Below are 9,816 nucleotides of genomic sequence, written 5' to 3'. Positions count from 1 at the left end.
TGGGTTATAAGACTATGTATGAAGAGATAAAACATGAGAAGGGTGTGGCCAGGTGTTCCTCATAAAACATAAATAGATGGGAGACAGATATGAGAAAAGGAAAGAAAGTTTAAGGCCGTTAAAAGGAAAACCAAAACATCTATGTGATATGGGGGGGGGGGGGGGGGGAATACCGCAAATAATTGTGTCGTCACAAAGGGCATGCATCAGAATGGATTTGACATCCAGAGCATGCCATTCATTTGGAGAAATTAGAGGAAACAATTTCCCTGAGAAAGTTCTCTAGAACAGGTTTCTTTAAGTAGCTTTTCCCTCCAGAATTAGAAACAACCTTCAAGTTCAGGTGCAAAGGGGTGGAAAGGTGAACAGGGGAATTCGCTTCAATGTTTTGCTGCAGGGGGAACATGTTTCTAGCATCTTATTTGGTGGTGGATAAGAGGATGACAGATGCACTAAAGGCATGAAGATCCCCAACAGGCAGGAGGGGATCTCAGCAGGTCTCCGCTGGGGAAGGCATGTGTCTTTCCCATTCTGAGGGGCTGGCAAGTCGCCAGCCCACTTTAAATGAACCACTAAGCATCAAAAAAACATTGAGAAGGAGCATCCATCTCCTTGGGCGTTGATTCACTGAAATGCCAGATTAGGCACACCTGAACCCTCAATGCCCTGGCAGGTTTGACCCCTTTTCCAAGCTAGAACTCTCCTATTTTCTACTGTGGAGATTAGGGAAGGGCAACAAGAAGAAAGTAAAGAATGTAAAAGGAGGTCTCAAAATGGTAACTATCTCTTCCTGCTGGTGCCTTCAAGCCCTGAAGAGACCATAGGTGTCAAGGTCAGTGCCAGAGGCACCCAAGAGTAATTAGTTGGGAAGAACGTCTAACCCCTGTCTACTATCAATTATCATCTAGGATCCCTTTTACCCCTAGAAATCCTGGATTGGATAGGACTACCAGTAAAGGTCATCACGTCTGCCATGCTGGCCATTGCGAAGGCATGAGTTGGAACAGACACGTGACTCAGAAATGGAAATCGGGCACAGAGATTGGCTGTGTTTATGGAAGCTTGGGAGTTTTCCCGAGATTTTTGTGATCTTAAAATTGCTTAGAGCGTATGTACAAAATCTACCCATCGCAAGACCACTGATTACAAAGATCAAATGAGAATTATGGTGGCAGTCCTTGTTACTGCATAATGACGACATTTTCATAAGAGAATAGGCCTAGCTGAAGTGAGACAGCACATCCAGACAGGCCAAGCTCCATTGTACACCCCCCTTTTTTTTCTCAAAGAACCTTGTTGTATTACCGTTTATACAATCTTTACAAAAATTTGCAGTGGCATAAAACAGCTAAAAGCAGCTGCTAAAACCAGCAAAACCACAGCATTGTAACTTACTAAAATATCTGTAGTCAGATTGGTTACATCAGAGGGGTGATAAAGCTGTCCACAATTATAGACGTGGTTCTAAATGTTGCCCATGCTGCTGCACTTATAAGGCCGACTTTTATTACAAACTCACAAGCAAAAAATTGGTTGCTGAGGCAAGGAAAGTGCACTTCGGAGCTTCCTTTTCGAAACCGGAGGAAGAGCACATCAAACTCTGAAGGCAAGTTATTACCCTAAGGTGCTGTGCAGCTTTAAACTCTGATGCTGAGCCTAGGAAACAGGACCCCAGCACTGGCCCTTGTTCATGGAGCCTGAGTGGGGGCTAACAATACTACAAACCCTAGGGTGCGGCTGCGTGGAGGGTCGGGCAGGTGCTTCAAAAGGCCTGCTGCTATCCCGCAGCGTGGGACGTGCTTGACCTTGTTTGTGGAACCTCAGTGGGGGTTAACAGCAAGACAAGCCCTAGGGTGCCCCTGGAGTATGTGGGAGAGCATCAGTTGGGCGCATCAAAAGGCCCTCTCCTACCCAGCAGCGTGGGATGCGCCCAGGCGTGTGCCCAGGCCAAGACAGGCCGTCTTCTCCTTGAAGAAGCTGGACTGGGCCACATCTCTTGGTTTTTTGGATTGATTCTTCATACTCTTGGCTCTTGTGAGTCTAGTCTTTTTATTTTAATCGTCTAGAGTCAAATTTGTACCATGGGCAAGTGTAGGCAGACTGTGGGGAAGGAGGGGGCCACAGGCAAATTCCCAAGACTGCACAACTGGACTCAGTTTTAGTTGAGCTGTTAGCGTAGTTGCTAAGGAGATCATGTTAGCGGAGAGACACCTTTCTTTAGACATTGGGGAGAAACCTTGTCCGATCTCACCCAGCACAGCATCTACACTGCCTGGCTCTCCTGTGCTCGTCTCTGGGAGTCGTCCGAGTCCAATCTTGCATCTACCTTAAGTCCTACTTCAGTGACATCATTGGTGAGGCAATCAGCTGGTGAAGTCCCCAATCCGCAGCTTCCTGATAGGACATGGGCTATTCCATTGCTAGGCGAACCACATTTCACCAGAAACCTCTAGGATAGACAAAAGACTAATGGGTTCATCTAAAATGCTGAGGCTTACTCCCAAACTTTAGTAACCACCTCCTCCAACACAATGTCCTCCAATGATGCCATGCTGGTGGAGCTTCGTCCCCCTAGTTCTCAATCTCTAATAAGCCTCCATTTGCGTAAATTGGTCTCATGGAATGTGGAGGGGTTAGAAGGAAATGTGCCTTCCCCACTGGGTAGATTTTATCAACCTACACAACATTTTTACATTCTCCAAGAAACTTGGAGCCTGATTCTCAAAAGTAATTTGGGATAAAATCCTAACTTTACGACTTTCGGTATTCACAAAAGGCATTTAGGAGTAGTAAAGTTAGCATTCCTAACTTTACTACTCCTAAATGCCCTTTGTGAATACCGAAAGTCGTAAAGTTAGGATTTTATCTCAGTTTAGGAGTAGTAAAGTTAGGAATCCTAACTTTACTACTCCTAAATGCCTTCTGTGAATACCAAAAGTCGTAAAGTTAGGATTTTGACTCAGATTGCTTTTGTGAATCGGGCCCTTGGAGCCTGACTCCAACTTATATGTCAGGTTATGCAACGTTTCACTGCCCGGCTATTGCTTCCAAACAAGGGTGTCCATCAGGCGAACTGCTGACTTGGATTAGCATTGCGCTTAGTTGTAGAATTCTAGAGCTACCTACCAACAGCCCAGACATTTTAGCAATCCCACTGAAGGGCGACACTGGCCTTATCCTTGACATTTATAATGTTTATGCTAGAGGCGCTAGAGAAGGAGGGAGGTCAGCCCCCTTGCAATCACTAGATGAGCTCCCTGATAACAGGGGTGCTTCACATCCACTAATGTGTCGGGTGACTTTAAAGTAACCTTCGAGCCCCTAGGCACGGATGATATCTATGAAATTAAAGAGGAAGATAAACTGTGGTTTGACCCTCCCCCTGATTTACCTCCTATTAAGAAATCGTCTCAACCAGCCATTCAATGAAATGAACTGGGTCTGGAGCACAGGCTGAGAGCCACCAATGGGAGTACAAAATCAGATAAAGGAGGTGAGAACACCTTCATTGGGCCGACAGGAGTGAGCCGTTTTGATGATATTTTAGTTGATTTATGGCTGCGGTCAACCCGAATAGATATATCCGTAGCCAATGGCACTGACTGTGATCATAAACCTCTAATTCGGAGTATGATATCCCCTGGGGCAATCCATCAAGCTCTCCCAAGGACCAACTTATATCTAAATAGTTACATTCTACCAATGATAAACGCCGCCCTAAGTGGCATAGAATTTTGGGAGACAATGGTAAACTCTCATCCATCAACCAGGAATTAATAGCCCAACTTGCAGATATTGAAGCCCACCAAGAGGTCTTGGGAGGGAGGTGGGGGGGCGGATAATTGATACTCACACCCAGTACTTCGAACAATCATCCCTACATTTTGTTGTTCACTTGCCTTACGCTACCAGCAGACAAGGGAGACCAAAGCAGCAATCTTGGTCACACGAGTGGCTCAATGATTAGAGCGGCAGACCCTGATGCAGAAATCTAGCCCGGGGCCAGGGTTCAATTCCCCGCCTCGGCGGGTCTTGGGCTCAAAATTCCACGGACCTGATAATTCTCGCCTCGGTGCCTATTCCAATCATGGAGTCCCACTCTGCAACTCTGGGCAATAGCTTGCTTAATCTCCACAACGTCCCCCACAACGCTAAGGATGCCTGGCCTCCACCTTGGGGGTGCCCAGGAGTGGACGCCTCACAGGGAAAGCCAGGATGGGTTCCACAGCGGTATTCGTACAAACGCCTTGAGACCCTTGCGGGTGAGTAGTGCACTATACAAGTATCACATTTTTTTTTTACACAAGAGTTTAGACTTTTGAGGCGTCAACTCGCTGCGGTAGTTAAGGCAAAGAATATGGTCGCCATACGAGAGTCAAGAAGGCCCTATAGAACAGCTATTACTAGAGCAAAAAGGGAGAGGGATGAGGAAAAATGGAGACAAATTGGGGAAGCATGCTCCCTCAAAGATCTAAAAAGAGTTTAGGCCCTAGTTGCAAGGGAGAGCCTGGAGAGTCAATTGCTGTTAGTTAGTAACATCGCAGCCTGCTTTTGGCATGATCATTTTAATGCTTTATACAGCAACTCCAACTGTCCCACCATGTTGGCACCCTCCCTTGAGCCATCTTTAGCTACATTTGTGGCCCACTTTACTGAAAGTAAAATTGCGACCTCAATTGAGGCAGCTGTCCGTCATAACCCCAGGCCCTGACGGAATTCCAGGTGATGTATTCCGTCATGATAAAGACAACTGGTCTAACTACAGATTGGCGTTTTCCAACGCCATTGCAGGGGGTGCCCCTATCCTTGAATCATGGAAGGGAGCGGAAGTGATTCTCGTCTTTAAGAAAGGTGAGAGGAACATACCAAGTAACTATAGGCCCATAAGCCTTGTTGACTGCATACATAAGTTATTCTGTCACACTCTCTGACAAGGATCCAGGATTTGATTGTTGGAGTGAGCCTTTCAGAGGCTCACCGGTGCAATGGTTCGCCCGACTTTGCGCATTGGTCCTTTAGACTAACTAAATAGAGATTGGCACGGAAGCCGTAATATCAAAGAAATAGTTTATTATCACTCATGAGTGGAACTACATCGATACATAACCCTCAGGCAATGTATGAGGCAGTACATTGAGTACAGAAGCCATGGTGCTTATATACTTTGATAGTTGCAGTGTAAGCATGGAGGTTCAAAAAGAGGCGGTACAAGTGTACACAAGAATAGATATTCACATATAAGGGTACATGAGAATCACTTAGTCAACAGAGTGGGAGGGGTTACATAGTTGCTGACATCAGTTAAAATAGCCTGACAGTTAAGTCTATAACAGGTGCCTTCTAGTAGCTACAGGCCTTTCTGAGCATGCACAGTGCTCAGGCTCAATGCTGAAAGAGTTAACTATAGATGATGACTCAGGCGTAATAGAAAAGCAGGCAACAGTGAAGATGGGCAAGCACATGGCTAACACATGGCTAAATAAAATGGATAAAGCGATACAAAAGGGGATGATGGACGGAGCGTTTGAGACAATCAAACACTCACCCCCAGTCAACTGATCTGGGTTTAATCCATCACCATTCTTGAGCTCACTCAGCCACCCCAGTTCAGACATGGCTATATGCAAATCAGTCTGACCCTGTGCCTCATGGGAACAGTCCAGCCTGAAATGCCAAGCCATGTCTTCCCTGGACCGGAAACAAGCATCCTGGGACCGGTTTCGGATTCATAATCCTCATCAGCCAGGCTATCTTGAATCCAGTGGCCAAGTGAGCAAGGAACTCACGTCTGAGCATACCCTGCCAACTTAGGGAGAACAAAGCGATACAAAAGGGGATGATGGACGGAGTGTTTGAGCCAATCAAACACTCACCCCCAGTCAACTGATCTGGGTTTAATCCATCACCATTCTTTAGATCACTCAGCCACCCCAGTTCAGACATGGCCATATGCAAATCAGTCTGACCCTGTGCCTCATGGGAACAGTCCAGCCCGAACTGCCAAGCCATGTCTTCCCTGAACGGAAACAAGCAACCTGGGACCGGTTTCGGATTCATAATCCATATCAGCCAGGCTATCTTGAATCCAGAAGCCAAGTGAGCAAGGGACTCACGTCTGAGCATACCCTGCCAACTTAGGGAGAACAAAGCGGTACAAAAGGGGATGATGGACGGAGCGTTTGAGCCAATGAAACACTCACCCCCAGTCAACTGATCTGGGTTTAATCCATCACCATTCTTTAGCTCACTCAGCCACCCCAGTTCAGACATCGCCATATGCAAATCAGTCTGACCCTGTGCCTCATGGGAACAGTCCAGCCCGAACTGCCAACCCATAGCTTCCCTGGACCGGAAACAAGCATCCTGGGACCGGTTTCGGATTCATAATCCTCATCAGCCAGGCTATCTTGAATCCAGTGGCCAAGTGAGCAAGGGACTCACGTCTGAGCATACCCTGCCAACTTAGGGAGAACAAAGCGATACAAAAGGGGATGATGGATGGAGCGTTTGAGTCAATCAAACACTCACCCCCAGCCAACTGATCTGGGTTTAATCCATCACCATTCTTTAGCTCACTCAGCCACCCCAGTTCAGACAAGGCCATATGCAAATCAGTCTGACCCTGTGCCTCATGGGAACAGTCCAGCCCGAACTGCCAACCCATGTCTTCCCTGGACCGGAAACAAGCATCCTGGGACCGGTTTCGGATTCATAATCCTCATCAGCCAGGCTATCTTGAATCCAGTGGCCAAGTGAGCAAGGGACTCCCGTCTGAGCATACCCTGCCAACTTAGGGAGAACAAAGCGATACAAAAGGGGATGATGGATGGAGTGTTTGAGCCAATCAAACACTCACCCCCAGTCAACTGATCTGGCTTTAATCCATCACCATTCTTTAGCTCACTCAGCCACCCCAGTTCAGACATGGCCATACGCAAATCAGTCTGACCCTGTGCCTCATGGGAACAGTCCAGCCTGAACTGCCAAGTCTTTGTTTGCCCTAAGTTGGCAGGGTATGCTCAGACATGAGTCCCTTGCTCACTTTGCCACTGGATTCAAGCAAGCCCGGCTGAAGACGGCTGGAATGCCAGAAACCGGTCCAGGGAAGCTTGATTCCGGTCCAGGGAAGACATGGCTTGGCAGTTCGGGCTGGACTGTTCCCATGAGGCACGGGGTCAGACTGATTTGCATAAGTCCATGTCTGAACTGGGGTGGCGGAGTGAGCTAAAGAACGGTGATGGATTAAACCCAGATCAGTTGACTAGGGGTGAGTGTTTGTATTGTCAACGCTTCATCGATCACCCCCTTTGGTTTTTCTTTGTTCGCCCTAAGTTGGCAGGGTATGCTCAGACGTTAGTCCCTTGCTCACTTTGCCACTGGATTCAAGCAAGCCCGGCTGAAGACGGTTGGAATGCCAGAAACCGGTCCTGGGAAGCTTGATTCCGGTCCAGGGAAGACATGGCTTGGCAGTTCGGGCTGGACTGTTGCCATGAGGCACAGGGTCAGACTGATTTGCATATGGCTATGTCGGAACTGGGGTGGCGGAGTGAGCTAAAGAACGGTGATGGATTAAACCCAGATCAGTTGACTGGGGGTGAATGTTTGTATTGTCAACGCTCTGTCCATCACCCTCTTTGGTTTTTCTTTGTCCTAACTAAAATGGATGCCACAAACAAAATGGCTTCTGCTCATGCTAACAGTGATCTCTGCCAATTTCCACAGACAACCTTTTAGCATTAGCTGAAGACATCTCTATGATTTAGAAGGAACAAGGAAAACATTGTGCACATCTATTTGCATCATCTCATTAACTTCTTGGTCTAATACATATTGGTGGTTCATATTCATAACGTTGCGTTTAGTAGGTATACAAGCAGAGGCACAGAGGGAACAAAGCATTGGACCACATTGTAGACATAAACAATATACCAGTAGGATCGCAAAGAATATACGTAGTATTGTCAACAGTTTCCAGCCCCAGGTAACAAATAGTGTCCAAAGTCCATGTTCCGGTATTGGGGTGAATCCCAGCAGCGATGTTATGCAATTTAGAGAGTGATCAGGGATGAAAACACAACAACTGCTCCCAATGATACGACATGCACCACCACAATCTGCAAGGACAACGTTGAGCACCATCCGATTTGAAGTCTCACAATTATTGCAATTTGCAGTTCTTCTGTGATGTTCCCAAGTGCCATAGCTGTCTGGTTGGTCACAGCCTCTACAACACGTGTCAAGCGCCAGATTTTCCGACTGTTTAAGGCAGCACCGACAAAGAAGAACAACCCCAAATTAAAGTCAACATATTGCTGCAGTGCAGTATCAGTCTGATCCACCTCATCATGATTTATTGTCCTCTTTGATCGGCTCTTATAAATGTTATTATACAGTTTAGTCTGTATGGTAGGATGCAGTAGCCAAAAACACAGGTGGTAACAAAAAGGACACAAAACAACTGCTATACCACCCAGCAAGTAGGTGGTAATAGCCTTTACTTCCACAGATGAAGTAAGTATTGTGTGATGACATAAAACTGCTGTTGTTTATTCCAATAATGTTCCGTGTTTTAGTGCAGTCACTTTTCCCCACAGGAATGCTACCAATACAGCTCACACATGTCTGCTTGAGCTCTAGTAACAGCTATAACAGGAGGCCCATTACCCTTGACAGTGCGAGTGTTCGGAAAAACATAGCATGTGGCGGAGTTCCCTTGACAATACTCCTCCATCTCCCATACAGTTCCATTAGCTCGTGGATCTCCTTCCTCATCAGGGTAACACACCTTGTTGAGCTGGGCATTCAGTCCACCTATACCAGCATTAGTAATGTTAGCAATTTCAGAAGCCCACAGCAATGCGAACCAGGCTTGACAAGAACCATTGTGTGAAAATGGCAGAGGAATCAAAGGTGTTCCTCCCTTTTTCTAATGAGCTGGCATCATTTCACATACCCAACAGTTGGTGATGTTCGTAGCATTATGGGGGTGATGCAACATCTGAATGAACGTATTATTGAGGTAGGACATTCTGTGCTGCTGCTCATGATAGGGACGGGAGAAATAGTGATGCTCAATGGGAACAGGAGTAGTGACAGTCAGTGTATTTCAAACTGGAACCACTTCCTCGATAATCCAAGTTATCACTGCCATAACGACAGCAACAGAAGTAAACCCAGCAATGAACATAGTCTTCTTGTCACAGATCCTTACAGCAGTCAATGTCTTCTCCATAGGCATATTTATCTCGACGTTGAACAACAAAGCAGATGGAATCCTAAAGTCCTGGGCAGCCGTAGGTTTCTTCACTAAGGTTGAGACGGGTGTCACTAATAGATCCCTCCTTTGCAACTCAACCTTCACTAACCCAGGACAGTGGCTCAACCAGTCTTTTTCAGCAATGGAGTTTCTCTCCAGGGTTTCAGCTGATATCGAGATGAACCAGGAATCGTGTGGTCCAGGAAGACTCCCTCAGGTTCTTCGGGTGATGTGGCTGGGCCTCTCTCTGTGTCCAGGATATCAAGGTGGTCTTTGAGTGCAGCAGGTTCCACCAGGGCAGACGGCACCTTTTTGCAATGGGTAGAGAGGATCCAATTATTCCGATTGGTCAATCGGACTGCAGCTCTGATTGCCAAGAGCACCTGCTCAGGTCCACGCCACCTTGGTTCAAGGCTACTCGACCTCTGGAAGGCGTTGACCATTACTTGGTCACCGGGCGGTAGATCATGGCCATCACCTCGCGACCTGTCAGGAAGAGCTTCTCGAACCTGTTGATAAATAGAAAGCAAGCTGTCAGTCAACTTTGACAGGTAGTCACT

This window comes from Lissotriton vulgaris, chromosome 9 (assembly GCF_964263255.1).
Source record: "Lissotriton vulgaris chromosome 9, aLisVul1.2, whole genome shotgun sequence".
Taxonomy (NCBI): Eukaryota; Metazoa; Chordata; class Amphibia; order Caudata; family Salamandridae; genus Lissotriton; species Lissotriton vulgaris.
This window is presented reverse-complemented; position numbering follows the sequence as displayed.